This window comes from Oreochromis niloticus, linkage group LG19 (genome assembly GCF_001858045.2).
Source record: "Oreochromis niloticus isolate F11D_XX linkage group LG19, O_niloticus_UMD_NMBU, whole genome shotgun sequence".
Taxonomy (NCBI): domain Eukaryota; kingdom Metazoa; phylum Chordata; class Actinopteri; order Cichliformes; family Cichlidae; genus Oreochromis; species Oreochromis niloticus.
Genome location: NC_031983.2, coordinates 25665553 through 25679861, shown reverse-complemented (window position 1 = coordinate 25679861; position 14309 = coordinate 25665553). Strand labels below are relative to the sequence as shown.

Sequence of the window (14309 nt, the reverse complement as noted above, 5' to 3'; positions counted from 1 at the left end):
AAAAATGACCTTAACAAAGAGTGGGGACCAAGTAGAGGCAAGAAAATCCCAGGACTTTGTTTCTATTTTGCCAGGCAGCGCATCATTTGACTATAGTTGTGAAATTTTACTGACGTTAGAGATTTTTCTTTTTTTCCCCTATTAAAATACCAGAGACTTTAAAGAATTAATGAAAGTCAGAAACCAGCATTTGCAAGCATAGCACAATATATAAAAGAAGTCCTGCCATTAATTAATGTTTCAATCTTAAATATGATCAACCTATCTCTAATAATCGGCAATGTACCACAGGCCTTCAAGCTGGCAGTAGTTAAACCTTTACTTAAAAAGTCATCTCTTGACCCAGTTGTCTTAGCTAATTATAGGCCAATCTCCAACCTTCCTTTCATATCAAAAATCCTTGAAAGAGTAGTTGTCAAACAGCTAACAGATCATCTGCAGAGAAATGGCTTATTTGAAGAGTTTCAGTCAGGTTTCAGAGCTCATCACAGCACAGAAACAGCTTTAGTGAAGGTTACAAATGATCTTCTTATGGCCTCTGACAGTGGACTCATCTCTGTGCTTGTCCTGCTAGACCTCAGTGCAGCGTTTGATACTGTTGACCATAATATCCTATTAGAGCGATTAGAACATGCTGTAGGTATTACAGGTACTGCACTGCAGTGGTTTGTATCATATCTATCTAATAGACTGCAATTTGTAAATGCAAATGGAGAGTTTTCTTCACACGCTGAGGTTAATTATGGAGTTGCACAGGGTTCAGTGCTAGGACCAATTCTGTTTACATTATACATGCTTCCCTTAGGCAGTATCATCAGAAGACATAGTATACATTTTCACTGCTATGCTGATGACACCCAGCTCTATCTGTCCATGAAGCCAGATAACACACATCAATTAGTTAAACTGCAGGAATGTCTTAAAGACAAAAAGACTTGGATGGCCGCTAACTTTCTGCTCCTAGGACCTGGCGTCCACATATGTGGACATCACATTTTGGGTTATTTAAACCAAAATACTCAATTTTGCTCTACAAGGGCCTGATATCCACTTACGAGGACATTATACTGCTACTGTTCTATCAAAATTTTAAACAAATATCCTCATATGTGGCTCTCATTTTTCTTAAAAACAAAAATCAGGTAAAAAAAAAAAATCTGGTAACTCTTTGTTTTTAGAATCATTGGGCCCCAATATGCCCAAATATCAAAGAGAAATTAAAAATGCATGCCGTAGAAGAGTTCGGGTCTTAGGAGGTTAATTCAGATAAAACTGAGGTTATTGTACTCGGCCCTGAAAATCTTAGAAATATGGTATCTAAGCAGATTCTTACTCTGGATGGCATTACCTTGGCCTCCACTAACACTGTGAGGAACCTTGGAGTCATTTTTGACCAGGACATGTCCTTCAACGCACATATTAAACAAATATGTAAGACTGCTTTCTTCCATTTGTGCAACATCTCTAAAGTTAGAAATATCCTGTCTCAAAGTGACGTTGAAAAACTAGTTCATGCATTTATTACTTCTAAGCTGGACTACTGTAATTCATTATTATCAGGATGTCCTAAAAACTCCCTGAAAAGCCTTCAGTTAATCCAAAATGCTGCAGCAAGAGTCCTGACAGGGACTAGAAAGAGAGAGCAGATTTCTCCTGTATTGGCTTCGCTTCATTGGCTTCCTGTTAAATCCAGAACTGAATTCAAAATCCTGCTCCTCACATACAAGGTCTTAAATAATCAGGCCCCATCTTATCTTATCTTAATGACCTTGTAGTACTATATTACCTCATTAGAGCACTTCGCTCTCACACTGCAGGCTTACTTGTTGTCCCTAGAGTATTTAAAAGTAGAATGTGAGGGAGAGCCTTCAGTTTTCAGGCCCCTCTTCTGTGGAACCAGCTTCCAGTTTGGATTCGGGAGACAGACACTATCTCTACCTTTAAGATTAGGCTTAAAACTTTCCTTTTTGCTAAAGCATATAGTTAGGGCTGGACCAGGTGACCCTGAATCCTCCCTTAGTTATGCTGCAATAAGCATAGGCTGCTGGGGGACTCCCATGATGCATTGAGTTTTTCCTTTTCAGTCACCTTTTTCACTCATTATGTGTTAATAGACCTATCTGCATTGAATCGTACTTGTTATTAATCTCTGTCTCTCTTCCACAGTATGTCTTCTATCCTGTCTTCGTTCTCTCACCCCAACCGGTCGCAGCAGATGGCCCCGCCCCTTCCTGAGCCTGGTTCTGCCGGAGGTTTCTTCCTGTTAAAAGGGAGTTTTTCCTTCCCACTGTTGCCAAAGTGCTTGCTCATAGGAGGTCATATGATTGTTGAGTTTTTCTCTGTATGTATTATTGTAGGGTCTTACAATATAAAGCGCCTTGAGGGGACTGTTGTTGTGATTTGGCGCTATATAGATAAAACTGAATTGAATTGAAATGAATATCTCTGAGCTAAATGAAAGCAGTATGGTTTTAACAGATCAAGACAATCTACCAATGAACATTTAGGATGGTTCAGTATGGGATTCAAAATCATTTATGTTGATAAACAAATGGAAGTAGTTTCAGATTTGGCAAAATGTTGTCTGACTGTCTTCAGTTGTAGCAGCTTTGTTCCACAGCAAATTAACTTTAAATTGCTGGAAGAACATGAGAGCCTTTTTATTTTGAGGAAACACTTCTGTCACTCTGTTCTGAATGCAGTTGAGGTACTGAACCCAGAGGTCGATTTGAACATAAATACATTTTCTGACTCCAACTCCATTTCTGTTCCCAACACACAGTATGTGTGTGCGGCTATGCAGTTTTTTCCATGTGTCTTTTCAAAGTCAAAAGCAAGATTGCTTTGCTAAGAAGTGCTAAAAGCTCTTAATGCAATGCTGACAGGTTGTTCGCTGCACTTGTGTGCGTCCAACTTCCTGGCACGCTGCTGCCCACCAAGCATGCCACATGTCACAACCACTTTCCCCTTGAGTCATCAGGCATAGACTTGAACATGCACTTTCAAGCAGTCACTCCCACACTCACACGAAGCTCAAAATCACCAAATGGTGTTCTGCACTTATTTTATGTCATGCATAGACAGCCGTGCACGCACTGGGCAATCAGGGAGGAATCGTGCATACTGACTGATTGCTGCAATGTCAAGGAGGAGAGGTGAAGAGATGTAGAGAGACAGAAAAGGACAAAGGGGAGTGTTTTCTTCACATCCTTTTCACTGTGTCATTACTGGGTAATTATGGTGCTAATGACCCTGCAACTCTAACACCTGTCAACTTCACAAACACTCTGTCATATACTCCCCCTTTCCTCCACTTAACTCATCCTTTTCTGTACACAGTGGCGCTTAAATCAGCAAGACTGAAAATACGGGTTAGAGAATGATTTCACGCTCACCAGTTTTAAACAGCTCTACAGTTTAACACCTAGTAAGTAACCTTAGGGATCTATCGTGGGTCTACTCGGGGAATAAGAAACATGTTTAAAATTCTCCTAATGTAGACTACAAAAGTGTCATACTTGATATGGAAGAAAATAAATACTGTTAAGAATCCACGGAGCAAGATACTTAACAGTGTTTGGATACCATTCTTGCTAGCAGAATAGTGTAAAAGTTGTTTTTGTGCTATAAATGAATGAAAGTCACAACATTTGCTGGAAAAGAACACCATGGCTCAGCAAAAAAAAATTAAAAAAAACTTTTCCTGAAAAAAATTATAATAAACCTGACAGCACAGGTTGTAGTTGCTGTGAGAAGTAAAGGCTGGGAAAGATGTGTTAGAATTCAGGGAACACAGAGTCCAGTCTGGGGTTCAGGGGTGTCTAGCAACCGAAATCTGAAAACAGGCTGGAATATAACAGAAGGAAATACGATGATTTTGAATTAATTCAAGGCTGGTAACTAAAATAAAACTTATCTGTAACCGCGGGTGTTGCCATGATACTGGTCACAACAGTATCTAAATAATGCCAATTGCTGAATAACGTGGACACAAGACAACTGGAGGGAAGCAATTTGACCACAGGGGAAGATTCACCTGTTAATCTGGGAATATCTTAACATACTTCATACGGGATATGTTTAGATATTGCGAGCAGTGTGCAACACTGTGGACTTTAAACAATAAAACATTTATTTGGTTTGTTTTGAAACTATTTTGTTTACTTAATTAAACTCATTTTTGTTTCTGTGTGTATAGTTCTACAAAATAGAAAGTAGTAAACATAAAGAAGGAAAAGCTTTGAATTTATGTGTGCCCAAATGTTTGATTGTAGGGGCCTGTGTTATATTAATGCAGCAATAATATTCATAAATAAGCCAAAGGTCTCTGTTCAGTAATAGATTGACCAAAAATGTGATTATTTAATAACATCTGGCCCCATCTGTTAAGATATTTAGCAAATATTTGATTTTTCGAGTCAACTCTAAACATTGTTGTGGCCAGACGTCAGGTCAAGAGCTACTGAGAGGCTTGCGGGATGCTCCTGTGACCCAAATCTAAAATAATCAAAAGAAACTGTTTTTGTTCATCTATGTCTGAAAACTGCAAAACACATCGCTTCTACTTTCTTCATAACCACAAAAGAGAGATGAGGGAAAGTGAAGAAGCCTGAAGCTAGCCTAAAATAATTGACTTCAGTGCAACTGGGTGAGACAAAGACATTAAAAGAATAGTAAATTATTAAAGTTATTACTTGGAAACATGACTTCAGGAGACAGACATGGACAGAATATGAATTCTAACACTGCTAGTGCATTTGATCTTGGTAATTCATGTTTCTAGAAAATGTTCTTTTGTTTTCAGTTTGAGTTCAATATTTATAAATGTGGTTTTTGCAATATTTTCACATCTATCCACATTACATGTAGTTAACCTTAAAAGAGTACTGCAAGACTTTTATACATAAGATGCAGCCTTCAGAAGAGTTTGTAGTCTATAGATTTTTGTATCCTTTCCAAACTTTGGTTGTTTGATAAGAATGGCAAGAATGCAGTCTTGTTTGGCAAGTTTAGGTTCCACAGTTTTTAAACTTTAATCATGCATAGGGCTAAAAATGAAATGGCTAATAGAAATATGTTGGCATAGTGCTAAATTAGTAAAGCACACCTTTTTAGGATAGAAAAGCATTAGTGTCATGGTCAAATACACTGCTGTAAAGGTAAGATTAATGTTGAGAATGACTGAATTATAATTGCAGTCATATGACACACATAAAACTCAGAGGCGCACCGATCCATCACGATGACCTCCACTAACTTACTTTACACCTCAACATAAAGTGAGTATAAAAAAAAGAACAGTTGGCATAAATTGCAAGGTGCAATGTGATTTATAGGACTACTGAGCTTTAAGGGGCATAGTAGCTGAAAAGACAAACAAAACAAGCTTTGATGTATCTCTTAAATGTTAGAAAACCACTCTGTATTTTGTAAGAGCATTAAGTACTCAGAAATAGAGAACATGCACACAATCCACTTAACGTTTTCCCATGGTTATAATCACTAAAAGCCTCTGTAAATTAAGCTCCCATCTCTTTATTGAAGAGACTAATGGTTGGGCTAATATAGCTTTGTTTTGTGTGTATGCTGTGTGCTGTGTGTCTACGAGCATGATTTGTTTGCCTGAATTTGCATACATACCATCATGCACTGATTCTCCCTATCTCATGTTGAAACATCTCAATTATGGCTCCTTAGTTGTGTGTTGTTCCCTGAGTGTGAGTGCTGGTGTTACACAGGATCTATTATGGCCCCGGTTTGTCAAGGAACACAGAGGCAGGGCTCAGTGCCAAGACTGAGACCTATCAAATGCATCCATGTGTGTGGGTGTTTTTGCTTCACTCAAAGGAAAATTTATTCAGACTAAAACATGGGAATAGTAGGAAGGCAATTTGTTGTTTTCTGTCACATTTTTCCCTAAATCACGATGAAATTAACTGCCGGGGCTCAATTAGTAATTTATGCAAACAAGGGCAGTAACAAATCGACTTTTGTCTATTTAAGTATTTTTGCACGCATGTATGTGTGTGCTGAAACGTTAAATGAAAGCAGAGCTACTTCACAGTCTTCATCACTCTGCTTTCTCTTATATGTCCGATGCTTTCTCACTCCAACCAACTAAAAGTTTGGTAAGGATAACGGCAGGAACACGATTCAACATTTTCTCAATTGAGTCATTACAACCCAAATGAAGAGACTTGGTGGCAAAGTTAACCCACAGCCATATTCCCATTAGCAAACAGTCTCACACGCACACAGTAGGAGCATTTAGAGAATTGGCTGTGAGGCTGCTCCCAGCTTGCCCACTGTGAGCTGAATTGAGCTGTACAAACAGCGTTTAGATGGTTATACCCGCGTGTGCATGTGCGTGTGTGAGTGGGGATGTGTGTGTTCATTATGTCTTTGGAAGTGAGACAAATATGATATGCAGTGTTGAGTATTTAAGCACCAAGAATGAAGAAGGAATGGGTGAACATAATTATTTAAGATGGAAAAACGAGGAAGGAGGAAGGCAGGGGAAGATACTTTACTTCACCCACTTGCCCCACAGTTGGTTAAAAAATAATAAATTATACGTGACATTGCTCTCAATAAAATAATGGTTAATTCATTGTGAAATGCCCAATAAAAAAGAGATGGGTTCCTGGGTTTGAATCTGATGGCCAGCTGGAACTTTTTTTTTCTCGGGTAGTCCAGCTTCCTCTCACAGTCCAAAGATTCCTTCAGTAACAGAAGAATCTGAACTGGAGCTAGGTCTAGCTCCCTGTCCCTCTGTGTTAGCCCTCTAATAGATTGCCGACCTGTCCAGGGTGTATCCCACCTTTCGCCCAGTGACAGCTATGATGGGCTGTAGCCCCCCCGAGACCCTGACTTGGATAGAAAACTGATGGATGTTCTGGGACAATGCCATCCTTCAAGAGCCAAGTACAGACAACAGGTATGACATTTCATTAAGTTAAGATTGATAATGCAACTGTAATTCATTCATTCATTTGACATTCAGCAAAATTAGGAATGGAATTGTAGAAAGTAATATAGCAACTCTTAAATGAACCCCCTACTAGTCATCATAAATAAAGCAAAATCATAAATCAAACGAGCAGATCTACTGAGCAAATAAAAACCTGCACATAAGTATGCGTTTTTTTGGTTTTTTGTCTCTGCGGTCTCTCCACCCTTTTCCTGTCGTCTTTTTCCCCTTAACGTCCCTGCATATTCTTATTTGGCAAAGTTTAAAAATCACTTTTGAAAATATATATTTAACATTAATTAGCTACTCCTCACCACTTAACTGTGCTTTCTGTCATCCTGCAGTCCCCCTGTCACCTTCTTTGTACTCACCTACTCCTCCTCATGGGTGATGCAGTATGATGCACACTGTTCTAATTTGACCCCTGGAGCTCCTCCTCCGAAGTCTCTCTCTCCATCTGACTGCGCCACCCCATGTGACTTTATCCTCTCCCATGTCACTCAGTCCCTTTTCATCCTTTCACACTTTTCAAATATGACTTTCTTGTGTTTCCTGTTTCCTCTTCTCCTGACATTCGCACCTTCCTCCTCAGGGCTTAACGAGCACTGCTCTCTCTCTTTCGCACTTTCTTTTCTCTCATTTCCCCTTGTTGCTCCTTTTGTCCTTCCATTCCTCCTCTCAATTACCTTGTCTGGGCAGCATCTGGCAGCCTGACCCAGTGTGTGGGTATGTGTGTGTTTGGAGCTGTTGTGGACCATGTGCTTACAGCTGGAACAGCTGCTAACGGAAAACAAGTAGCTGGCTTCCCCGTAGATTTGGAGACAGATTACTGTAGGAACGCAGTCACATTATTCAGTCAGGACCTTTCCTGTGTCACCCGGGGCCTCAGACGAAACAAATGGCTGCGTGTTGGTGAATTGTCACAATCTTATCCAATCAGCAACTCTAAAAACTGCAACAGACGTATGGATCATGAAACAGACAGCCAAAAATGAAGAAGTCGTACTGATTTCGCATCAGATTTATTAAAGCCCCATGAGTTATGATTATATTATTATTGAGGATATAATTATTTATCCTTTTCCATTAACTAAATGTCCAGCTGCTCATTCACACATCCAATCTATTTAATCTAAAGAAAGTTTGGCTTGAGCTAACACTTGCTCAGAAAGCCTTTTATGTTCCCAATGGAGTGACCCGGATTTGTATCTATATGTCCTTTTACATAATTTCACTACTTTTGTCCTACAGATACCTTTGAATTATCACTGACACAGTAGAACTGTGTCATACAGCTAAACAGGTGAGAGGGAAGCAGTTAAACTGCATTAACAGAATTTAAAGGAGAGAGATGTGGTATCCTGTGCCACCTAACATCATAATCCTGTGACATTGCCTCATCCTGCAGCAATGAAAGTGCACCCTGTTTACCATTAACATGATTACCTGTTTGTAGTAGTGTAAGATCTGCCGTCCTCTGACTGTCTGCCAGCTATGGGGCTGATGGATGAAATGGAGAAAGACGATTAGGAAACCTGATATTAAACTTCTTACAGGGTCTCTTAAAACCTCTTAGGCTCTTTCACTCTCTTTCTCTGAATCACTCTCACTTTACCGTCCCGGCTTTCTCTCTCATTCTCCGGGACTATTGAATAAATCATGAAATTCAATCTGACTCTGCAATCACTCCAGTCTTTTGGTTCTCTTTCTTTTTCGCTCTGTGCTACTGCCTCTCATCCTAATTCCAGCAATTGAATAAAGGATGAGATTTTGAAGTCTTTCATGCAATTGTTTATCCTACAATCCTCTCTTATTTCAATCTTTTTTATCTCTCCTCCTTGTGGTAATTGCTACAAGAGTACTACAGGACTAGTGGTTCTCTTCTAAAACAAAAGGGGAAATAAACCTCATTACTGTCATGTGATACTCATTATGATGTGTGAATGTCTGCATCCAGCTATATAAGTTGTAATTATAAGAAAATATTACACAACAATTAATATCATGTAAAAACAGACTAACCTAATTAAATATGTATTTACTCTCCAGCACATAAAATAGGCCAAGTCAGCTGCACCAGAAAAACCACCACAACACTAAAATACAGGCAACAACTGTGCTAAGCTGATAAGGCAGCTACACTTTGTTGTCACTAGTTTCATTATATTAGATAGAATACCTGAATTGTCTGCTGCTACTGAAGTTACTACAGCCTCACTGCATTAGCAGTAGAACACAAAAGAAGCACCACATTAGATCTGATAAAGCATATCTGGCTGAAAAGCAGCAAAGATTCTACAGCTAAGCTGTTGCTGCCTGTGGATTTACACTGGATAAACTTTTTCCTTAAAGTAAACACCTTACCGCTAAGAAAAAGACCCAGATTTCCAAAGCATCTGTCTTTTACTGATAAGTATTGCAATGTACCTCAAGAAGGAGTTGTTCTATTTATTTATTTATTTACTTAAAGCCATTTATTAGTTTTGTACCTTGTGGATTTTTGGGAGCAGTTTAGAGGATGATAGCTAGCTGTGTTGTTTAATTTCAAATCTCCTGAGGACCTTCTTGTCATTACTGGTAATACAGCATAAAACCCTACTGTACTTGTCAATCCATCAGTCTGTCTCTTTCTTTGTATCACCCACACTCCATCTCCATTTCTCTCTCTCTGTCTCTCTCTCATTCTCTCTTTGTCCTCTTATCTGATTGAGTGAATAATTCATGTCTATTCTTCAAGGAGGCTCTCTGTTCTCCCTCCTGGTGTTTTCTTTTAAAGCACTTGGGATAGTGTGTATGTGTGCAGCATTTGTGTGGTTGAACAAAGCTAAACTCCAGTTCCCCCTTTTATTCACATACATGCATGCTCACACACACAAACACAGAAAACAAAGCAAGTCATATTTCCGAAAACATTTTTTTTTTTTTTTTTGTCAAACAACAAAGAAATATCAAATGTGAATTCTGTATGCTGGTAAATGTGTGGGTGTGCCTTAGTGATGTGCTTGCCGGTGTTGTTCTCTTGCAAATATGGGTATGCACTGCGAGCGTGAAAGCACATAAAAGTGTGAATTTTACTATTATGTCTTCTATAAAGCATGCCTAAGTGAGTGTGTTGTGTATCTGAGTAAACGAGTGTCTCTCTCCAAATGGGAGAAACCATCTTAAAATATGGTTTTTATCAGTATTCACCCCAGCATTAGAAAACAATGCAATTTGGTTATGGGAATGCATTACAGAACCTGAGAGATCGTTTTAGTTCAGCCCTATCTAAACCCTCTGTCCTGCATACTGATGTATGTACTTAAACACACTCAGAGACACTTTTACATTTAAATCATCAGCTGAACCGAGGACAAGAGCCTCACTGCAGTAAATGAATGCATTAAAATTCCTATAACAGTGTTTTTACCTTACAGTGTATGCATGTGTTAGATGTTTAATTTTACAATAACAGTTCATAACCAGTAGTCAGTGGTTGTTGTACTGTCAAAAAAAGGTATTATATAAAAATATTATGCCATTAAACAGCTACATCTAGTTATTCCCTAATTCCACTTGTAGTTGATATAGAAAACCTTTGATTCAGTTTGTTAGCGTATTTTAAAATGGCAGCATCCAAGTCAGAAACAAGTAAACGTGCTAAAGTTAACCACAATTTGAAATGATTTAAACCTTTCAATCACATTTTTTAAAAGCAATGCAACTTATATAGTGTTAAGACTCCTTTCAGCTACCATGTTAGAAATATGAGGTGTAATCAAAACTCAAAAATCAAACACCTGACCTAATTTAAAACTGGCTATTCTCACCTTCAAGATGATCGTGTTGTGCATGTCTAGACAGATCCCATTAAGGCTACTATTTTTAGATTGCACTGGGTGCTCTGCAATGCCACTGTGGACCTCAAACTTGTGCGGTGAACAAACATCAACTTCTGTTTTAAACTGACCTGAATTTTATTTGAAGTAATCATCACTGCCGATAGGCGCTGGATTTCCAGCTACGAGCAAGCACTTTTCAGTCCAACAGTTTCCAAGCCCAAAGGCATTTTTTTTCAGGTAAGGAGCAAAGCGAGGACTATAATTGTTTTCTTTAACATTCCAGGGGTTCTGAACCCTCGATTTGTCCCCCAGGCTCGACTGTCATTTCAAAATTCTCCTCAAATGTCCTGAGGCATCTGAGAAAGAACGATCGATGGAAACACCCTTCGGTGTGTGCCAGCTTGTGCCAGCACAGAGTGTGTTGACAACACAATCTTAGCTCACCACATTTTCCACTCTCCAGATTTGCTCCCAGCAACTTGGTCCACTTTGCAGAAATTAAAATTAAGTTCAAGGATGATCATTTTAACACACTGGGAAGGATTCAGCACACATACATTGATATTATTTAGAACCATTCCCAAAACTTTATGGTGATATGTTACAGTTGCCTATGCATTTACATCAGGTAAATTAAAGTGCATCTCAGTAAAAATGTAAGTATTTCTCAGTTATAACTGTACCAATACAAATTTAGTGGTTTACACATTCGGCAGATGGCCGCCTCTCCCTGAGCCCGGTTCTGCTCGAGGATTCTTCCTGTTAAAAGGGAGTTTTTCCTCCCCACTGTCGCCAAAGTGCTTGCTCATAAGGGGTCATATGATTGTTGGGGTTTTCTCTGATTTTTTTGTATTATTGTAGGGTCTTTACCTTACAATATAAAGCACCTTGAAACAACTATCGTTGTGATTTGGTGCTATATAAATAAAACTGAATTGAATCGAGTTGAACTAAGAGGAGACACAAATACCTGATGGGTTGGGTCAGGAAGGGCATCCAGTGTAAACATCTACCAAATTTAAAAAAACAAAACAAAAGAAAAACACATGGAGCTACCCAGTCTGGTGAACCATCGTGAATAAAGGAGCAGCTGAAAGCTTTCGGTACATGCCTGGGCCAGCTCTTGCCTTACGAATTTCCTCTAGAGCATACATGTGGCATTTCTCTAAATGTCTTGTGCATGCCATGCAACACTAAAACAGGAATTGAAGACCCTGGAACTATCCATCCATCCATTTTTTTCTTCCGCTTATCCAGTTTTGGGTTGCAGGTAGGTTGGAGCCTGTCCCAGCTGTTACGTCTTTTTCAGGGCTAATACACAGACAGACTCTTCCGCCTACCATAGGGTGAGCAGTGGTTCTCTGGAAGCCATTTGAGCTACTCTGGAACTAATCATTGTTGTTCTGTGTAAACGTTGTGGTTATAACAGAATATATGGCAGTTAATTTAGTATAAGTGATTCTGTTTGATACGACTACAATCCTACAGATTCTAACTTGAGTGTTGTATTGTTGCTTGATAGAAAGGCACATAATCAACGTTGGCTTTGGGTTATTCTTAGCATTGTGTCAACCAGGTTCTATTTCTTTGATCAGTTTTGTCTTGACCTTTAAAATGTATTTAATTATAATATAATTTATTCCTTCAAACAGGGTCTAAGGCTCTTTTTGATATTGTGCTTTGCTGAATGTGTAGTCCTGTGAGAGAATATGTCTCCTGGGGTTTATACTTCAGGGTCCAAGTTTGGGCACCTTCAAAGTGATACAGCCCTGCTTTTGGTTATCGCAAAAGTCATACACTTGTTTTTATTGCTAATTAATCACACATTTCTTGGTAATATCTACTCATCCAGCATTGCTTGTTGCTATTTTCACACACATTTATCATCATTGGGTTTGTCAGTTTTTCCTCCAACACAAAGGCAGAAGTGAGGATCCAAAGTCGTGAGAGAAGAGTACATCAAAGACAGAAACACGTCAGGCACATTGGATGAAAATCAAATAACATTAAATATAGAAACAAATTTTCTTTTGATACTGCCACAGCGAACAGAGATGTCAAGGTCCAAATCGCAGGCTTTAGCAAGAGGAATAAAGGAAAACATCAGCTGTGGATGCGCTTCGGCTGATATTAACCAACTGAAATTTATTTTTTTGTCATCTATACAATAGTCCACAAGTGCGGTAGATGTGTATCCCCTCAAACAGTAAGTAAACAGTCTACTAATTAATTAATGTGGTTGTGAAGTGTTTATGTGTGAATGTCAGCATGAATGGTTGTCTGTCTGTTTGCATTAACCCTGCGAAAGAGTGGCGAGCTGTTCAGGGTGTACCCTTCCTCTCACGCCATAACAGCTGGGACAGGCTCCACCCACCTGCAACCCAAAACTGGATAAATGGAAGTGGACTTTGCTTTAACTCTGCCCAGCAGCTTCCATGCCCTTTCATGGGAAGGACATATCTCTTTAAATGTTTTTTGTCATATCATGAGGTTGTTTTGTTTCTGCTTTCATCTTCTCCTGTATCACAGACACTGTTTGCCAATGGCTGCCACATGACTTAAGTAAATGCAATAGCCCGCATACACGGGACGCTCACCAGGCATACCAACAGACCCATGGCAATCATCAAGTGTTCTTGTCCACCACACAAAAGGTTGAGTTAATTTCTTTTCTGCTGATTGGAATCACACCCACTCCACCCGTCTACAGCCCGGAGACAAAATGAATATTCATGCCAGTTTAGACCCTGGTCATGAATATGTATAACAGTTAACACCAGATATGCAAACAAGCCAGCCAACCCAGATGGCTTGAGATCATGACATAATGATCACACACATTCATGCACAAACACACTCACACTGAAAGAAGGGGAAAAAACATAAAAGCATAAAAACAACATCAAAAAGAAGAAAGGGGAAGAGGAGAAAGGAGAAAAGGATTACAAATGCATGAAAAACCAGATTTTGACATCTAGAGGATGTACCACTAAGACTGGGTTAGCATAGCAAACATGTTAGGAAACATGTAAGGAAATGGAAATGCATTTATAGCTAAGCCCATGTAAGTTTCGAGTGACATTGCTATTGGCAATGCTGTCATAGTGATGTTAAATGGGTATATGGTTTAAAGTGTTAGCCAACTTTCTTTAACATAAGTCAAAAGGTAAATCTTTAATTAAAACTGTTTTTTAAGCTGACATCAGACATATTTTTTCACTCCATTTCATGTGATAACTGTGATCGTATACGCTGCTTCCTACTGCCACTCACACAAGGAAATAAAACCTGCCTAGATACTGTTGGCACAATAAGATATTTCCTTTGAGCCAAAGCCTTGCTAACAAGCTTATCTCATCATGCACGCTATGAACACGTGTGTGTGCATATGTGTGTGGTCTTGTGAGCACTGGTTACCCGCTACTGTATGTATGACACATCTAATACTACCACACACATATCCAGGGTAGGATTAAGGCCAACTAGCCTGTTCTCTGTTAGCGCAACATCACCTGAGA

At 39.1% G+C, this 14309-nt stretch overlaps 1 protein-coding gene across 3 annotated transcripts in view; it reads right to left on the bottom strand.

Annotated features, from left to right (window-relative positions):
* Positions 1–14309, bottom strand: part of lrfn5a (leucine rich repeat and fibronectin type III domain containing 5a) — a 108110-nt gene that overhangs the window by 76455 nt on the left and 17346 nt on the right. The window contains exon 2 of one of the 3 annotated variants that reach the window (XM_025901100.1): positions 8417–8470. The exons of the other annotated variants lie outside the window; for them this stretch is intronic. The gene's annotated coding sequence lies outside the window, so the exon portion shown is untranslated. The remainder of the gene's footprint in view (positions 1–8416; positions 8471–14309) is intronic. 3 annotated transcript variants of the gene reach the window in all.